This window comes from Lissotriton helveticus, chromosome 1_1 (assembly GCF_964261635.1).
Source record: "Lissotriton helveticus chromosome 1_1, aLisHel1.1, whole genome shotgun sequence".
Taxonomy (NCBI): Eukaryota; Metazoa; Chordata; class Amphibia; order Caudata; family Salamandridae; genus Lissotriton; species Lissotriton helveticus.
Genome location: NC_136057.1, coordinates 1,497,311,385 through 1,497,331,465, shown reverse-complemented (window position 1 = coordinate 1,497,331,465; position 20,081 = coordinate 1,497,311,385). Strand labels below are relative to the sequence as shown.

At 45.0% G+C, this 20,081-nt stretch overlaps 1 protein-coding gene across 1 annotated transcript in view; it reads right to left on the bottom strand.

The window, feature by feature from the left end:
- SCYL3 (SCY1 like pseudokinase 3) overlaps positions 1-20,081 on the bottom strand; it is a 917,463-nt gene that overhangs the window by 874,925 nt on the left and 22,457 nt on the right. The gene's annotated exons all lie outside the window — the stretch shown is intronic.

The following is a 20,081-nucleotide window of genomic DNA, read 5'->3' as shown; positions in this document are numbered from 1 at the left end:
CGCTGAGAGACGCGCTGCTATCTCAAGCCGAGAGACCCAGCACCGGCGCTTCCGGGTAGCCCTCGCAGGCAGCCTGGAATATCGAGAGCAGAGAAAGAGATACCATTCCTCATTCATCCTAAATTCCAGGTACAGAACTGAATAACCCCTCCTAGAGAATTCTTTAGTTATTCACTTGGCAAAAACAAACTTAAACTAAACTGTAACTTTCTATTCCCGCCCACGCATTAGACTTAGGTCAGGTACACGGGGTAGGCGTATTTAGAAACACCAGTTGAGTACGTTTAGTCAAATGTATATGTGTATGTAAATATATTTTAATCATTTTAAACATCATATGGCTCAGAAACCATATCAATGTTTTTACAGTATTATTTTATACTATTGCTTCTAATGTATGCACTTTACTTAACTATAAGTATTGCAATAATATCGATCCATTTCTCTTGTACGAGAAAAGAGACTGATCAATAAATAACATCTTTTATTGAACACGCCCGTCTCTTCATTTTCTCTACATTCTGATGAGACTAAGAATGCACGTACTGACTGAGTAAAATAATTGCCTTGTGCTCACACGACTCTCGAGATTGACTCTTGATTAGGGGAGAGCAAAGTTGTCATGTTCTATGGTTGTCAGAAACTAAATCCCTTCTTGTCTAATCAGGGGAGTTCATCCTTCCTTGAATATTCGAGAAAGTTTCTAGCGAACTCTGAGCTTAGCTGGCAAACCCAAAAATTAAGTCTAGTATCGACAGTAGTAGACCTAGTTAACGTCTGGCCTAGGCCTTTACTGCTGTAGGTACTATTCCAATGCGCAGAGCCTATTGGGAAAATAGGAGCTACACTACATGGCGCCCAACGCGTTTGGAAAGGGCGATAAAACTAACGTAAGACATTTAGAGTAACTCAGTCGTGCTTTCTCACTCAGACCCCTTCTCCCAAATACTCCAAAGACGTCTGGAGTGGGTGAAAGGTTATAATATCCTCCAAAACCTCGCAGGAGGGAACTCCTATGTATGGTTTTTGGTCTAGTCAACGTTGAAGGATAAAACAGTTCCAGAATATTGTGCACCTAATCTCTGTTTCCATAAAGAAACCTGATCTGCAAATAAAAATAATACCATCCTGTCAATAAAATGGGAGACAGTGATGGAGAAAGAGAGGCAATTAGATTAGCTACTGAAATAGCAGCAGCTGATACTACAGCACTCGATGCAGACCCGGATATAATACTCATCCAGGTCGCCAAAAGGAGAGCTATAACTCTAAAACTTATAGAAAATGGACTGACACCTAGAGGTGGTACAGTCATATTCGTAATCGAGGCACACGAATATCGGCAGACAGAGGTATACTATACATGGATACATTTTCCAGCAGCAAATGCTGTAACAAAGTACTTCCACTATTACAAAGTAGAGGAACCTCCTAATGAGTACACTCCTTTCGAGGAGGTGGAAGTACCACTCAAATTCCAAGAGCATTTGCTCTTATTTGATGGCGCCCTAATACATAACAATCACATTACAAGGCTCGGTCCTTTAGGAAGACCAGGAGCAACGTGGCCGGTCCTAGCCGGATACACACCACATCCAGACATCGAAAGAATGCCTGCAGCAGAGCTGTTAATACAGCTAAAACAACTACTAAAAATTCACAGACAATTAGTTCAGTATGTAATGCGGACTTCAACAATTCAGCCAGCGATTAAACTTCCACAGCTGACCCCTCACCAGGGGAACACAAATAAAATTACACCACAGAACATCCAATCCTGCCTAGGTAAAGTTCCAGCTAAACGGGAACAAATACCATTCTGGTTGGCACAGAAAATTACCCAAATAGAGGCGGTGTTTCCTGACACCACCCCGCTGGAAAAACACAGGATTCTGACTATATGTCTCCCAATGGGAATCGCACCACACATTGAGGACTGTGACACTTGGGGTACAGTCTTTGCTTCCATCTATACAAAAACGCACGGTGTTCCATCCATTTCGGTAATACCAGATGTGCTAAAACAAATTCAAGATGAATACGGTCCAGAACCTGCTTTAACTCTTGGTATGAAATTACTGAAAGACTTCAAGCAGGTCTCGGCTATATTACTAGCCAACATAAAGGGTGAAGCAGCAAACGTGGCGATCCGCCAGAGGTTAAAAGAGACAGATATAGCAGACCAACCAGCTGAAATTGCCAGAATCATAGAAAAATCCTATGAAGAACTAGGCAGAGATAGTCTAGGTGGAATACCAGTAAAACCGCAACTGACTACAAGTCCAGAAAAAATATTTTTTAATAATAATTCACCAAAAAAGAACTGGGATGGAAATAAACAATCCAATCCTAAAGAAAAGAAATTCCAGTCCAGAGGAAGGTCTCCTAGGCGAAGAGAGAAATCTCCAAACCCGAGACAAAGGTCACCTCAGAGTGAACCCTCTGGGAATAGATATAACCTTAGAAATAGGGATAATATTAAAAAACCTGATAGATATCAAGACATTGATACACGTCCGTCTCAATCTTTTCAGAATTCCTCGCAGAAATCGGAAAGAAGAGGACGATCAGAAGAGCACGCCAAGTCCAAAGACAAGGAACCTGCTCAACTGAAAAAGAAATCACAATTTCCAAAAAAGAAGGTAGCCAGTATCAAGGTAGTTAACAATGCCGAGAATACTGAGGACACAACTGAAAAACGGAGAATGGGCTCAGACAATGCTAGACAGCGCAGCAGAGGTGAGCATAGCTCGCAAAGTCCTTATGAATCATCTGGAGACAGTGGACACGAATGAATACCTTCAAGTGGAAACTGCAGATACCAGAGTTAGCAAGCCCCACAAAATATACGAGATAACATTACGTATAGAGGGAGATAAGACTAGGAAAATAAGGGGACTATTTTGGGATAACCTATCCAAGGGCTATGACATCCTTCTAGCTGAAAAAGACTGGCCACCAGAGTTTGTCAGGGAGTGCCCTCATGGCGAAGAAGTAATTATGCCTGCCTTCTCGAATCAAATACCGATTCATAAAAAATATACACTTGCTAGAAAGTGGGCAGTGGCCTTAGCACCTGCTTTATATAAAAATCATGTAGGATGGGATGAGGATTCTCCTCCTCACAAAGTCCAGTTAAAATCACAACCTACTGCACAAAGGCAGTACCCAATTAAGCAAGAAGCTAAAAAACAAGTAAATGAAATACTAGATCAGCTAGAATACCAGGGGGTGATTGAAACTTGCACCTCACAAATGAACAATCCTTTGTTTCCGGTCTCCAAACCAGACAATTCGTACCGTCTAGTTTTGGATTACCGACACCTTAACACATGTTGCAAAACTTTTGCAGTGCAAAACTCACACAGTGCTGCACTAATGAATAACATAGTGCGCAAAAAATACAAAACAACCTTGGACATCTCCAATGGATTCTTTTGTCAAAACATAGCACCAGAGAGCAGATATTTAACTGCATTTTCAGTAAATGGCACTCAAAAACAATTCTGTCGGTTAGCCCAGGGGTACAAGAATAGCCCGGGGGTATTCTCAGCGAGAGTAACAGAATTACTACAACTATATGATGATGAAGCATTATCTTATGTCGATGACATTTACTTAACAGATGATGACTTGGAGACTCACTTGAAAAGAGTGAACACCATAATACTTGGTTTCGCTGCAGAGGGTTACAAATTCAACTTCAAAAAGTCCAGAATTGCCCATCTGACGGTCCTATTCTTAGGATATGAGTTATCAAGTGAAGGCAAAAGCCTGGCAGACAATTTCCTAGAGAAATGTGCCGTAATCCAAGCTCCTAAAACACTAAAAAACCTACAGTCAATTCTAGGCTTCCTAAATTTCGGAAGAACATATATTGCAAATTACGCAGAAAGGGTCAAACCCCTTTACGATCTAATTAAACCAGACTTTAAAAGATCCAGTTGGACTCAAGCACACACAGAAATTTTGAGATCCTTACAAACAGACATGCTAATTAAAACAAAATTAGAAACCCGTGATAATACACGCAACCTTGTGATCCGAGTCATCCCAGGGAGATGCGGATTCACATACCTGACCTCTAATGAGGGAGAAAAGGTACCAATTGCATTCAAATCACACTTGTACACTAAGGCTGAAATGAAATTTAGCCCAACGGAAAAAATTCTTACAGCAACACAGACAGCTATAGCAAAAGAACGAGCCCTGGCACAAGGTAAACGAATAATAATCGTGACACCAATACCAGCCTTAGAGGCGGTAACAAAGGCAAGCATTCCAAATGCTAAAGCACTCCATCCAAGATGGATACAATGGGCTAACTCTCTTGCTGCAACAGACGTGATGTACGAATTTGATCCTTATTTAAAAACACAAGAATTTCTCCAATATGAATTTGAATGTCCTCCGCCAACCGAAATTCTGCCTCTAGATGACTACGGCTGTATAATATATACAGACGGATCAGCACAACCCGCAGTAGGGGGTAAACAAGCTTACAGTGCTGCGTGCGCGATTGTTAAAGGTCGTTGGCACGAAGGGAAATTTAAACCAACCCTCACTAAAACACAATCCCTAGGAGATTGTACAGCTCAGCGAGCTGAATTACTAGCATTCAAGATGGCGCTTGAAAATACCGATCGAGAATTCCCCACGCTCATAGTGTGCGATTCGTATTATTGCGTTCAATCTTATAATGAATACTTGCAGATCTGGCTTCAGAATGGTTTCAAGGATGCGAAAGGTGGCACAATCAAGCATAAAATGCTCTGGGAACAAGTAGCTCTTTTTCAAAAAGAACTACCAAAGACTCACGTAATACATACACTGAGTCATCAACGTGATGGCGTTCACGTTGCAGGGAATTCATTGGCTGATGAGGCCGCGAAGGCAGCTGTGCAAACGGCTTCCGTAGCTGCCGTCACCCGGTCAAAAACAAAAATAGACAGCGAAATATTACAAGCTGTCAGCGCTTCAGAAAAGGATTCGATAGAACCACTCCCTAAAGGCTTTCCAGTAAAATACTCATACATAACTGATACAAACAATGTTCCTTTTGCTCGAATCCCTGGAGTGGGGGATAGGGCAATTCCAAACATGGAACATAGGTTAGGACTGATAATAGCGGCACACGAAGGGCTTGCTTCTACCCATGCTGGCGTCTCAGCCACTGTATCATTATTAAAACAGAGATACTGGTGGCCACAAATGAGAAGACAAACAAGGAACTATGTTCTAGCATGTGAAATATGTCAAAAAATGAAAGTATCAACTGTGAGACGTCCAGCACAGACGCCCCTTCTAATCTCGGATAAACCATTAGCCTGTGTTTATCTAGACCACTGCGGTCCCTTACAAAGGGATGGTAACTATAAATATATCTTGGTCGCAGTGGATTCATGCACGAGATTCATATGGATGTGGCCCCAGCGAACGGCTGACGCCAGAACTGTTATAAAAGATTTGCGAGTCTTTATCGGCACATACGCAATTGGCATTCTGCATTCGGACAATGGTCCTGCTTTTAGCTCTCGGGCTTATAAGGAGGCCATGGTCAGCATGGGCGTGCAATTGCGGTACTCTTGTCCATTTCACCCTGAGGGGAACGGAATTGTTGAAAGAAAAAACCGTGACATAAAGCAATCTATAACGGCAAAGGTATTAGGTTCGGGAGCTGGGTGGGTCAAACATCTAATAAGTGTCCAACGTAGTCTAAATAACTTGCCAAGAAATTCTCTGAAGGGATTCAGTCCGTACGAATTATTATTCGGAACTAGGATGTTGATCTCTGACCTTGATAGTCAGACTTCAGTGGTAACAGAAAAAAGCTTTGATGTCAAAGACCGTTTGGCTATTTTGCAGGACTTAAACAAAACAAGAAAAGACCTGAGCAACATACAGTTGAAAGAACAGCCAACGACCACTGAAGAATCACCACCTGTCCCAGCAAGACCTGTCTGGATTCCAAAAGTCGGGGATCTAGTCAGGGAGAAGATCGCGGTAAAGAAGGAATTTGGGCCTTCTTACAGAAAAGCAGTTCCTGTATTGTCTGTCAACGGGACAAGATCAGTTGTACTACCGCCACTTGCTGGAAAAAAGGAGAACCGAGTTGTATCCATCGACCTGGTAAAACCACAACATGTGGCCGATAACCAACAGTAGGCCAAGTGGACTCCCAATAAGTAGCAGAACACCAAGGTTTGCTACCAGTACAGAGGTCCTATCAAAGAGGCTCATCACATTCGAAACGCCTACAGAAGAACAACAAGGACTATGCAACAATGCAATAGAACTTAGACCTCTGAAAACCCAAATAAAGACATTTAGCAGAGACACACCAATCTATACAGAAGTACCAAGTGAAAATGCAAGAAACAAAAATCCTGAACCAATTGGAACAATTGACAGAACTGCATCCGGTTACTTCATCAACTTCGATGATTCCTCTGAAGGCTTCAGCGAACAAAAGACACAGCCATCATCAAAATCCTTTAAAGACAAAGCTAAGGAACTTTTGAAACAACTGAAAGAAACATATCTAGTTTCTCCATGGATTGAATTTTGGGTGGGTTTTGGTGCATTTATCCTCATACTTTGGCTCATCATGGTATTTACCTTGGGACGCTTCATTGAGGGAAAATATGCTAAAATGGACACAGCAAGTCAGAACATCAACTTGGTCCTCAAACCACACACATCTTCACACGTCGAGAAAAGAGAACTTTCTTCAGAACTTTCTTCAGCCAACTTCACAGCAATTCCAATATCTGGTGGGGTAGCCTGGGACAACACTGACTATGAAATTTATGGTCCGGTCGAGATCCTGAAATATCCACACCAAATCAAGATCTCCTTGAGTGACTTTGCAAAACCAAACTCATTTGCTGATGATTGGGACTTTGAAAGTATAAACAATATGATGTCTGACTTAGTAATGTCTGCTAAATTTACAAAACATGATTATTTGCAGGGTTCTACAAATTATGACAGCATGTACTGCTATAACCATTATGGTAACCATTTCTTGCATAAATCTGCACAACCTAGAAATGTTTTAAATTTTAATCAATGGGAACATTGTGCTACACCTCCAAAAGGGAGCTCTAGAACCGTGTATGGCAAATATTCATATTTTTCAGGTTTTAACATAACTAATGCTGAAACATTTTATTACAAATTGTCAAACAAGACAGGGATGAAAACCATGATAACCAACACAAAATTGATATATTCAGATTCTTTCTTTGAAAAAATGAATACTTTTGGATTTGATTATTGGGACAAACATGTTGATTTGAAAAGTGTTTGGGGTACAAAAGAATGGCAAGTACAGGGTATAGAAGCTTTGTTTAGAGCCTGCATGATCCCAGAACAAATGATATTTTTAAATGACACCGTTCAACAAACCACCTGTCTTGGCTTAGCCAAAATCAAAGATTTAAATAACCTGTCTATTCCAAAGCCAATAATGTTTAGCAATAACTCTGAAACAGATGAAGAAATAGACATAAACCATATACTTAACCAAAACAGAACACATCCGGATTGGAAACAATGGTTGATCTGGCCCACAGATACAAATAACTGTCAAGATAGATTCCTGAATAAAACACAGGGTTTCAAAATGAACAGGCCAGACCCTAGATATCCCCAAAGACATCACCCAGGGATAATAACAACCTACAGTGTGGGCAAATTATGCCTTCAATGGCTACAAACTTCCACACTGCCTGAAATTAAGCAACACCTAACTTTACTTACTGATGGTGCTGACTTGCGTGATTTCATAATGGGACCACGCAAACAGCGTCAAAAGCGTTTCATAGCAGCCTCTGTATATGCAGCATACAATGAGGCCTGGAAGGTTACTCAAATTGAGACAGCAGAGAGAATACGGGAAATTGACCGTATTAATTTGGAAAAATCACTTTCTGTAGTGGACAATGGGTTAATGACTCTGTCCTCCAGAATTTTTTCATTGGACAGCATTGTGTCTTCAGCAATCGATATATTATCGCAAGACTTACTGTTATTACAACATGGTCAGTCACAATTGCGTTCTATTGTACAGCTTGGCTGGACGTTACAAAATCTGCGTTCAGGCTATGTGCCTTGGCGTTTAATCAACACAACGTCACTATTTCAAATCTTTAACCTTACTGATAGACAGATCGGTATGGCGCAGAAGGGTGCTGATTATACAATCTTGAGCATTGAAAAACTAGAAAGATTACCGTTGACAATGTCAGAACGACCTGTCAGTGAATGGATAATCCACGGAATCATAAATATTCCAATCTCAACCTTCAGGTTTCAATACTGCCAAAAATATATACAGGCTGGCATGTACGAGAAATTGGGAAAGGGGTACCTTAAAACAACTTGGAACCTGCCCTATTCACATGCATGTGTCAGTAACAAAGGACAGAAAGTGTTTCTTAGTGGCAACAATTGTGCTATGTCACTAAGCGGCACGCTTCTGTGTAACGGTATTAGTTTGCACGGAGCCTGTGAAGGGAATTCATACAACCTTTCATGTCACCAGCAAGGCGCACCTGCAACTGAAATAGAACCATTCTTTCAAAGACTCTATAATGGGAGTTACATTCTTATTGTAGACCGCAGATGCTGTAGTCTTATGCCCGGGACTCCTTATCTCGTCACTACGACGGCGAAGGTCAAGTGCTGTGGACGTTCTTTGTTTCCCAGCTCCTTTCCAGACAGGGAGGCAAGGGCATGGCCCGGTTTGAAAATTACTTCTATTCGAATAGACACTTTAAGCAGAATGAAAACAGTGCTTCTTCAGACGCCTACAAGGCTCACGTCATCTAAAGAAACGTATGATCTACAAGTCGCAAGGACGACTGCAGAGATACATACATTATTATCAACTAATTCCCCCGTACATTTCGCGGAAATCCTGAGCGAAATCTTAAATATTTCTGATACCACTGGGGTCTCAAAGGTATTTAAGACAGTATTTTCGATGGCATTAACACCATTCAAAGCCATACTGGGTATTTTTCCAGATTTCGTCCATTCGATTTTTGGCGGACTTCCCTTGATCCTGGGACTAATTGCAGGAATCCTATTCCTAGTCCTTATTTTTCGTTATGGCAACCCATGTCACAGAACAAACTCTCACGACAATGGAAGATACGATCCTAGCCATTGGATACCGGGACCGGATATCAAAAATCCTGGGACTCTCCCGGCTTAGAGACCTAAACATGACTTGGTTTCTATCATTTCGACCAATGTGGCAAAGGTGTGTTTTACCTGTACTAAGGTGTCTGCTATGCGGAGAAGAATGCGTGTTAGACACCTGTCTGACGCTACAATCGGATGCGCCGGTGGATGCAGATACACTGTTGGTTCCTACCAAGGTTCACGCACTGTGCTGCCCTCAAAGGCTGCCAATTCTGATGACGGCATTCCTGGAATCTTCACCACTGCGATTGAAGAGTAGTGAAGTTCAAGATGAAAGCAGCATCGAACAGGTACGACCTTCTGTCAGCAATGCAAATCAGAATGTCAATGGAGACAATCATGCGCATGAATGCATGGTTACCCCTATTTCCGACTTAGAGGAACTTTCCCATGAAGCTGTTGACAGTTTTTTCGAAAGCCTGAATGATATGATGTTCTCTCCGGAACAGAAATAGAGACTTTTGAGTAAACTCGCACACAGCGTTCCCTGAATTCGGCCTTCAACTTTAAAAATAAAGTCACATGAACAATTACAATCCAGTTCACGGACAGCAACTTTTTTCAGCAAGCCCCTAAAATATTTTTCTATATATTTTTTCCCGGGACACTGATTTTCTGCTTAAAGTAAGAGACTATTCCTAGAGAACTAAGATTTCTATTTTAGATACTTTATAGACTTTATAGACTTTAGCTGCCCGCTGGTATGTTCGCAATAGATTTTATGTGATGAAATGGTTTCGACTTTTTTTCTGTATAGCCATATTAAGAGCCATTTCATGTGTATTTCTCATATACCAACAAGCAATAATGCATAACAATGCGTGTTTACTTTTGCATTTAATTCATAGCTTAAGTGCATACAATATATATGACTGCAATTTTTCAGTATATTTGAAAATTTCGAAATGCATTTATGTATTTTGGGGTGGTAAGGTATACACTATACTCTATAGTATGTTGTACTATGTTATACTATGCATAGATTAGTAGATATGACCATAGTTAGCGTGGAGTGGGTGTCGTGTATTTCTATAGGTTCCGATTCGATCCCCCTATTCCTGACCCTATTCTGGTTAAACTTACTAGCTAGTTAACTAACAGTCAGCCCATGAGGCAAGAAAACCCCCATGATGCAGATACCGTTATCTGACGCAGTCACACTACGGCACAGGAACGTGTTATCTGATTAGGTCATAACGCTTGAGATCTAATTAGACAAGCGACATTCCTCCAGCCCCTGATAAGGCATACGACGTTCTCATAACAAATCAAACCTATGACAACCTGGATAATCCGTGCGGCCATTGTTTTGATTTCACAGAGAACTTTAGTAAAGAATGTGCTAACGAGCAAGTCGTATGACATCTTTATTGACGTACCTATGTCCATCCTTACGTCAATCCCGGCACCTTTAAGGTATAAATATTGCCGACCTTGCCCTATGCAAACACACGCGTGGTGACAAGACGGAGCAGCCATACTTGCCGAAGCCGAGAGCAGAAGCAGACCCCGCAGGCAGCAGCCCCGCCTTCCTGACGCGCTGCTATCTCAAGCCGAGAGACCCAGCACCGGCGCTTCCGGGTAGCCCTCGCAGGCAGCCTGGAATATCGAGAGCAGAGAAAGATACCATTCCTCATTCATCCTAAATTCCAGGTACAGAACTGAATAACCCCTCCTAGAGAATTCTTTAGTTATTCACTTGGCAAAAACAAACTTAAACTAAACTGTAACTTTCTATTCCCGCCCACGCATTAGACTTAGGTCAGGTACACGGGGTAGGCGTATTTAGAAACACCAGTTGAGTACGTTTAGTCAAATGTATATGTGTATGTAAATATATTTTAATCATTTTAAACATCATATGGCTCAGAAACCATATCAATGTTTTTACAGTATTATTTTATACTATTGCTTCTAATGTATGCACTTTACTTAACTATAAGTATTGCAATAATATCGATCCATTTCTCTTGTACGAGAAAAGAGACTGATCAATAAATAACATCTTTTATTGAACACGCCCGTCTCTTCCTTTTCTCTACATTCTGATGAGACTAAGAATGCACGTACTGACTGAGTAAAATAATTGCCTTGTGCTCACACGACTCTCGAGATTGACTCTTGATTAGGGGAGAGCAAAGTTGTCATGTTCTATGGTTGTCAGAAACTAAATCCCTTCTTGTCTAATCAGGGAAGTTAATCCTTCCTTGAACATTCGAGAAAGTTTCTAGCGAACTCTGAGCTTAGCTGGCAAACCCAAAAATTAAGTCTAGTATCGACAGTAGTAGACCTAGTTAACGTCTGGCCTAGGCCTTTACTGCTGTAGGTACTATTCCAATGCGCAGAGCCTATTGGGAAAATAGGAGCTACACTACAATGTACCTCCAATGTAGAGGGCAAATATGTAAAAATCAATGCTAGTACCCTACATGCACTTTTACTACATCAAAAACAACTGTCCCCATTCATCATCATTTCAAGAATTAACAATAGCCATGTAGGTAAGCGCTGTGGCGCCCCACATAGTAGTAAGCACTTTATACATTTTGCAATACAACACAATTTATTTATTTATACATTTTTATATAGCGCAAACTTGATAATGAGGGATATCAGAGCGCTTTACAATACAAAAAAATTATGGTGGTCTAATCACATCTGACCTTGACCTTATAATTCAGGAGTAGGAATTATGCATCCCTCCTTCAAACTTGGCATCAATATGAAACGGAAAAATTTGCATTGGTACTTTTCAAGTATATATGTGAAATTTACATCATGCAAACCTAGACAAAGGCATATAACTGCTATACATGGTGGGGGGGGCAAGTATACAGTCAACATATTATTTGAGAGTTAGCTGTTACTGTTACTTCTAGTATTCTTTGAAGAAGAGGTGCGTCTTAAACTGCATCAAGGTTGGGACGGACCTGATGGATACGGGGATGTGGTTACACATTCCGAGTGCATTGATGGACAAGACCTCCTCATTGCTCTGGCTGGGGGGGAGGGGGACTGGTAGACAAGAGATACGAGTTGAGAATCAATCGACCAGGGGTTGGTAAAGCACAACTACTCACCTGTGAGGGTCTCAAGGCGCTGGGGGGTGAGGGGGGCAGCTCCGTTGAGGGCTGTGGGGTCATCCGAAAAGCCAGGTCTTGAGGTCATTCCTGAACTGGGGCAGTGTGGGAGATGCTCAGATGTGGAGGGGAGGGTGTTCCAGGCTTTGGCTGCGAGGTAGAAGATGGACTTTTCTCTCGTTCTAGTCTTGCTGATATATGGGACGGTGGCCAGAGAGAGCTGGGCTGATTGGAGCGGTCTTTTGGGTGCGTGGAAGGAGAAGCGGCTGTTCAGGTATGCCGGTCAGAAGTTGTGAAGGGCCTTGTATGCGTGGGTGAGGAGTTTGAATGTTATTCTTCTTTCGAATGGAAGGTGGGGATCGCAGAGGTGTTGAGTGATGTGGCTGCGAGGGAGGATGTCGAGTGTAGGAGAGTAGGATCCGCTTTGTATAGTTACCCCCACTTTTTGCTGAAGTTTTACTGGTTTTGGACTTTAGTCTGGCTAGCCTAGCTGCTTCCTCTCTAAAATGATTGCATGTACTGTAGGTACACCACAGACTGGATTCTGGGATACCCTTATAAGTCCCTAGTATATGATATACTATATACCCGGGGCATAGGTACTCTCAGGGGCTGCAGCATGTATTATGCCACCCCTGAGAGACCATCATTCAAAATGACACAACAGGTCTGTTCCAGCAGCCTGTGTAAGGTGGTGTATGCACCCCTTACTTAGATATAGGTTCCCTATTTCTACCTTATATCACTGCACATATAAACCTATCAATCACCCCTATGGCAGGCCTTATTTATCCTGAAGCCAGGGTGCTGGATTTTGTGTGAGGGTGCCCATGCACGAGCAGGGCCCCTCTGCAGCCTTCGGAATCTATTCTCCGGTATTATTCTGTGAAGCAGCAAACCATATACTCTTAAGTGCATTATAACCTCACAGTAAATTCTATGTTCAAGATGGCTGAAAGGAAACAGGTCGTGTTTGGTGTCAAACACCTTGGAATCATATCTCCAAGCCAGTCCTGGCAGGGGAGGTATGATTCCACCCTCCTAGAGGGAGAAATAGGACTACACCGGTACACCTGGTACCAGCTTCACAGAACCCTGGCATCACAAAATGGGTTCTGCCAGCCACAGACACGCGTTTACCCTCCTGCTGCTGGACGAAACTCCGGCAGGGGCGGCTGAACATTAGGTTTCCTGTCACAGGCACTCAGCCCCTGCTCTGGCGCGAAACTGAACAAAGGACATGGGTGTAACCACCCCTCTGTCCTGACCTTCCCATAGGTGGTCCTCAGAGTTTGTTCCACCCCTTCCTTGGATATAAAGTAGGAACCCCCAACTACAGGACTTTAGATTTACCTGGATGAAAATCTGCTAGGGAATCCCAGAACTTCAACTATCTACACTTCGTTGGATGACCGAAGAATCTCCCTTGGAGTAAAGGAGTTGCTCCACCCCTGCAAGGTAGGCACCAAAGACGCATCTGGTCGGTTTGCAACTACACAGCTCCTGAAGGACTCCGAAGACTTTGCAACACAGGAGGTGGGTTTCCAAGCTTCCGAGGCCGATCCGTACTCTCAGCAAACCTGCGATCCAAAGCCCTCGTGGGGACCGTGCAACCCGAACCCCTGGACACCATGCACATTTGCAGCAGCATATGCTTCTCGGCAATCCCGAGGCTGTGCTTTGGGCTACTTGTAATCCAGACTCCGAGCAGTGATTCCACCGAAGATTGCTGGCCTACACTCCACGAGTGACCCGTGGGTTGGTATTTAGTGATACCTCTCGAGGTCCCTTTGCGATCCCTTGTCCGTCGACTTAAGGGTCCCTGAAAAGGGTACTGTAACTTTGCAAAGGCTTACCTGGTTGCTCCAGACGTGCCCTGACTCTCCATCGATTAGGGAGTCACCAGGACCTTGGTGGTCCACACCGAAGCCTATTTACTCTCACCGCGTGGGTTGCTGTTGCCAAGGCTTGTTGGTCTCCGATCCGGACACCAACACCCCAGCATTCGACATCCTTCGTGGGACAGCTCGCCTGCGGTCTCTGGTATTCGTTGACATCTCCTAGTCCCAGTGGCAGCGGAGTCAAGCTTCATCTTATCGCACCTGAAACATCCGACATTGGTGGGCATTGGTCTACCGTGCCCCTGGCCACCCTGACGTGACCCAGACTGTCACCTCTGCTTTCAGGTTTTTCACAGCTCAGATCCAGGCTTGGATCACACTGGACACTTTTCCTTTCCACAGCAGCAGTACTTTGCAGCAACTCGCCATTGAAGACAACGAAGATTCCCAACACCATTTGGCACCTATGCACCCGGCTTCCCTGGGTGAGGTAACACGAGTACTCCGGTGCTCACATGGGTGCTGGCCTTAGAACCTTTTAAGTCTAAAAGGGTTTGCTCCAAGTCCTCTCCGAAGTGTAAAAACCAAAAAGCTGAGGGGGTAGAGGCTGATTGAATCCGCACTCAACAAATGAATAGTGTTTCTAAGTATTAGATAGTGCACGAAAACAGGGAGTACTCCCCTCTATACTCCCCAAAAAACAGGAACAAATCCTACAACAACATCCAATGCAATAAGTTTCAGCACTATATACGATAATATTAGCGTGTCATATCAGAGTTCAGAATGTTTCTTGACGAGGTTCTCTCTTTTTTTTTTCACAAACAGATTTTTTCTTTAAAATTCCATAGATCATAGCCAACGCATTTCGTCTCCCAAGAGACTTCTTCAGGGCTTCAACGTATGGCATACGAAAAATCAATGCCTACTACACATGCGGGCGGTTATTATACCGCCGCCGAGCGCTTGACACTTTAGACACCCCATGACAACTGGATCTGAAACTTCACGACCATTTAAGGAATACATTGTATGCCATACGTTGAAGCCCTTCAGAAGTCTCTTGGGAGACGAAACACGTTGGCTATGATCTATGGAATTTTAAAGAAAATATCTGTTTGTCAAAAATAAAGAGAAAACCTCGTCAAGAAACATACACCCTGGATCTGGATGTTTCTTCGTGCGTTATTGTTCCTCTCCGAAGTGTCCCTAATCTTCAAAATTCTAACTGACTTTCCCATAGGATTGTACGGAGCTCGCTGCTGTGATCTCACACTGCACGTGTCCCCCGTGGATCCCCTGTGTCACTACCTTGGGTGGTTCCTTGGGGTGCCAGCGATTCTACGTGCTCTAGGCACTGTCTAGTCAAGTTGTGGTTCTTATACCACTTTCTTAATATATGGTTTGGTCTCCCCCTGGGGCCCATTGTGCTATATACTTACGTTCTAGCGTGTCGATATTGTGTATCTTGCTCTCTAATCTCCAAGAGGTTAGTAGAGAGTGGTTAGTAATAAATACATATATTTTATATATACCTTGTGGGGTTCTTTTTTCATTTGGTCATTCAAAAGGTTATAAGCTGGTAAGCCAAGCTGCTTTACACTCCTTGAAGACTTAGCCTGAAGGCTGCTCTCCATAGCTACCACAAGGATAGCTTTCAATAAAGGTGGTCTTAAACCCATTCATCAATAAGGGTTGTTTGGACAGGTGCAAGGTGCCCACTATAACTAGTGGACAGCATATACCAGGCCAACTTCTCACATCGAGAATCAGTCTGGCAGCAGCATTCTGGACAGTCTGGAGTTTGCGGAGGAGTTTCTGGTTGATTCCGGTGTAGAGAGCATTGCTGTAGTCCAGTCTGCTGCTGATGAGTTCATGCGTGACAATTTTTCTGGTTTCCTTTGGGATCCATCTGAAAGTCTTCTGAAGCATGTGAATCGTGTTGAAACAGGTGGAGGAGGCTGCGTTTACCTGGCAGTTCATTGTGAGCAATGAGTCAAGTATGATGCAGACGTTTCGTGCATGGACCGTCCAAGTGGGGGATTTCTGAGGGCGGAGAGCCACCAGGAGTCGTTCCAAGGGAGGGGGTGGTGCCATGGATGAGGACATCTGGCTTTTACGAGTTGAGTTTCAGGCAGCTATTCTTCAACCAGGTGGCGACGGCTTTCATCCCTTCTTGGAAGGTGTGCCTGGTGATGTTGAGTTTGTTGGTGAAGGAGAGGATCAGCTGGGTGTCATCGGCGTGGGAGAGGATGTTGAGCCCATGGTTTTTGTCGTTGGTTATATGGGGGGCCATGTAGACGTTGAAGCGAGTGGGGCTGAGGGAGGAGCCCTGGGGCACTTCACAGGTGGTCTGTCGGTTCAGAGAGGCAGGGAGGGAGTCAGACCCGCTGAGTTCTGCTGGTGAGGAAGGAGCGGATCCAGTCGAGGACCTTGCCACGGATGCTGGTGTCGTGGAGTCTGGTGGCTATGGTGCGGTGGGAGACTGTGTTGAATGTAGCCGAGAGGCCCAGGAGAATGAGGGCGGCTGTTTCACCCTGGTCAAGGAGGGAGCGGACGTAGTTGGTGAGGCGAGTAGGGCGGCCTCAGTGCTGTGGTTGCTTCGGAATCTGGATTGGAAGATGTCCAGGAGTTGTTAGCGTCGATGAAGTTTGTAAGCTGGGTGTTGACAGCCTTTTCGATTGCCTTTGCTGCGAAAGGAAACAGGGAGATAGACCTGATATTCTTGAACTCCGTAGAAAGTTTCTTCAGGAGGGGCTCAACTTCTGCATGTTTCCAGTCGTCGGTGAAGATGGCGGTCTCGAAGGAGCAGTTGCTCGTCCAACATAGTTCGGGTTCGATGGACAAGGCGGCTCTGTGTAAGATGGATGTGGTGCCTGCAGGCGTCTGATGGTGCTCCAGAGTTGATGCTTTCCATGGTCTTCAAGGTGTTTCTGTCCTGAGCGGGATCCATTTAAGCAGGGTCTGTTGAGTGACGTTGCAGGAGTTGGGAGCTGGAGCGGTGAGGTGGTCTTGGTTGTCAAAGTTGCTGTAAATCATCATGATCTTGTGGTGGAAGATGGTGCTGAGTCTGTTGCAGAGGTCTTGGGCAGGGGGGGACATTGGTTGTTTCGCTGCAAGGTTTGGCAAATGCCTTGATGATGGAGAAGAGCAGTTTAGTGGTGTGTGCGTTGGTTAGGATTCTGTCTTGGAGGGATTTCTTCCTTGTGGATTTGAGGAGTTGGTGATGAGCTGTGGTGGCTGCTTTGTAGGCGGCGCATGTTTCTGGGGTTTTGTTGTTACTCGATGTCGGAATCGTCTGCAGGAGCGCCTGGATTCTTGGACTGCACGAGTGTACCAGCTTGCTTTCTTGCTGTGTCTCGTGGTGGCTTTGAGGGGGGTGCGTGCTCCAGTGGTGGATGTTGCATGCTATGGTGTTTGCGTCAGACGTAGTCAGTGGTGGGGTACTGACGAGGATAGAGGTGAGCTGGTCTTGGGTGATTTTGTTCCAGCTTCTGCGGGGAGGCAGTGGGCGTGCTTGTGTACGGTGGGTTTTTTGAAGAGAAGTGGATGCAGTGGTGACCTGTCCAAAGGAGTTCTGGGGTGTGGCTGTAGGAGAAGACTCGGTTGAGTGTATGCCCTGCTGTGTGCGTGGGGGCGGTGACTAGTTGTTTCAGTCCTATGTTGGCGAGTTTCTCTAGGAGGAAGGTGGTGTTTGAGTCGTGGTTGTCTAGGTGGAAGTTTAGGTCTCAGAGTAGGATGCAGTCTGTTGATGTGAGGGTGTGGTGTGCAATGAGGTCGATGACTGTCAGTAAAGGGGGCGCAGGGGCCAGGCGGCCTGTACATGAGGGATCCAGGGAGAGAAGTTTTTGGGGTTGGTTTGGATCTGGAAGTAGAGATGTTCCATGAGGGTCGTTGGGTCGTCCTGGTGGGTAGTCATGCGGAGGGTGTTTTTGTGGATGAAGGGGATGCCGCCTCCTGGACGGATGGAGCGGTCCTTGAACAAGATCTTGTATCAATCTGGAATGTGGCAGTGATATCGGGTGCAGAGTTGGCATTTGGTCCAGGTTTCCGTGAGGGTGGCAACGTCGGACGAGTAGGTGTTAAGGAGGTCCCAGATTCTTATGGCGTGTATGTGTAGGAAACGTATGTTGAGGAGAATGCAGTTGAGAGGTATGCAAGCGTTGACATCCGGTAGGTCGTGAAATGCTGCTGGGATACAGAGGTGGGTGAAGGTGCGGCGGCAGTGTAGACAGGAGAGGGGGCCGTGAGTTTTTTTGGGGGTCGAGGGGAGTACCAGGTTGAGATCGTGGAGGGTGCTGAAGTTGTAGCAGTGCGGGTCAGAGGGCCAGGGTCCCTAGTCAGGCTTGCCTTTGGCGCACTCATTGCGCAAGGCCCCCATTAAGTAGGAGAGCGGGTCAGCTGGGAGGCAGGGAGAACACACTTGAGGGGGAGAAGGACCACGGGGGTGGAGTAGCTGCGGGGAGATAACGAGGGAAAAACAAAGGAAAGAGTGAGAAGAGAGGAAAGAAAGAAAAGTGACATAAGGGCAAATGAAGGAAAGAGGAAGGAAGAGAAGGAAATGAAAGGAAAGAGAAAAAGAGGGCACAGAAGAAAACAGGCAAGAGAGGCAGAGGCAGAACAGCAGAAGAGCAGAGTGCTCACCCAATGGACCACCAGGGATGAGGCGCAGGCAGGAGCCTACATGTGGAGGAGGGCCTCATACATTCTGCAACTGTGAGATCAGGGCCTCAGGGGGCAGCATTTAGTGATGGAGCTGCACGGGTGAAGTGTAGTAAAACTGTTAATGGAATTGTGCAAAATGTTTACGAGTGGGCTGATGAATGGTAGTTGACGGAACGCATCAGGGTTTACGTCTGGATTAAAGATGAAAATGTTTGACATTATGGTACCTGCACGTGTCTTGCATCCTTTTTTAGGTCGAGCAGAGTAGTCTGCGCGAGACCTATTGCTGCCCGTATTTGGGAATGTAGACACGAGAGGGGCACGAGCGCAGATTTCACCTCGTGGGCGCGCACAACGCCGTGCCCCTCTCGTGCCTCATATTCCCATGCGCAAACACACTCACACAGCCACACTCACGCATGCGCACATACACAGCCACACGCATACACAGGCAAACACACACACACACACACCTGCATACACTGCATACACTGCATACACTGCATACACTGCATACACTGCATACACTGCATACACACACGCACCCCCCCTAAACAGACCCACGCGCGCACACGCACAGACACACGCACAGACACACGCACAGACACACGCACAGACACACGCACAGACACACTCGAACACGCACACTCGAACACGCACACGCGCGTACACTTCCCCCCCCCCCCCCTCCCCCCTCCCCCCCCCTCCACTCACCGGGCTCTTTCCGCGTGTCCCTCGGCAGCCAGCATTCAGGGTTCCAGGACGTTCTCCCGGCAGTTCCTTCCTGTTTCTTTCCATGCCCCGCCCCAACAAAGGCTGCCTGACTTCCGCTAGTTTCATTTCGGTTTCCTTTTCTCTGGTGACAACCAGTTTCCCTTTTACGGTTCCAGGAAATCACCCTATCGGTTTCCTTTTCTCTGTTTTGTGACAACCAATAGCCAGATTGCCCGATCGCTCTAGGGGTCATTTTCAAACCTTGCAGATGAATGCTTATTTTTTCTGTGTAACCATTCTGGCGTAACAACACGTTCCCGTGTGAGCAATTGTTGTAGACATGGTTTATTCATAAATAAAGACAGTCACACAGATCTGATATCATTTGATGCTTACGTCCTCCAATTGATTCCTTCCAGAAATAGTCACGGTGTAAAATAGAAAGTTCGTGAACTCTTGAAGAATGTCTACCTGATTTTTGAAGTTCAGACCTCTAAGCTGGTGGCGGCACATTTGAACCTCTGCTTCCCTCCCTTGCAAGTTGCCAGCAGGACACGCTGTGCCCTTG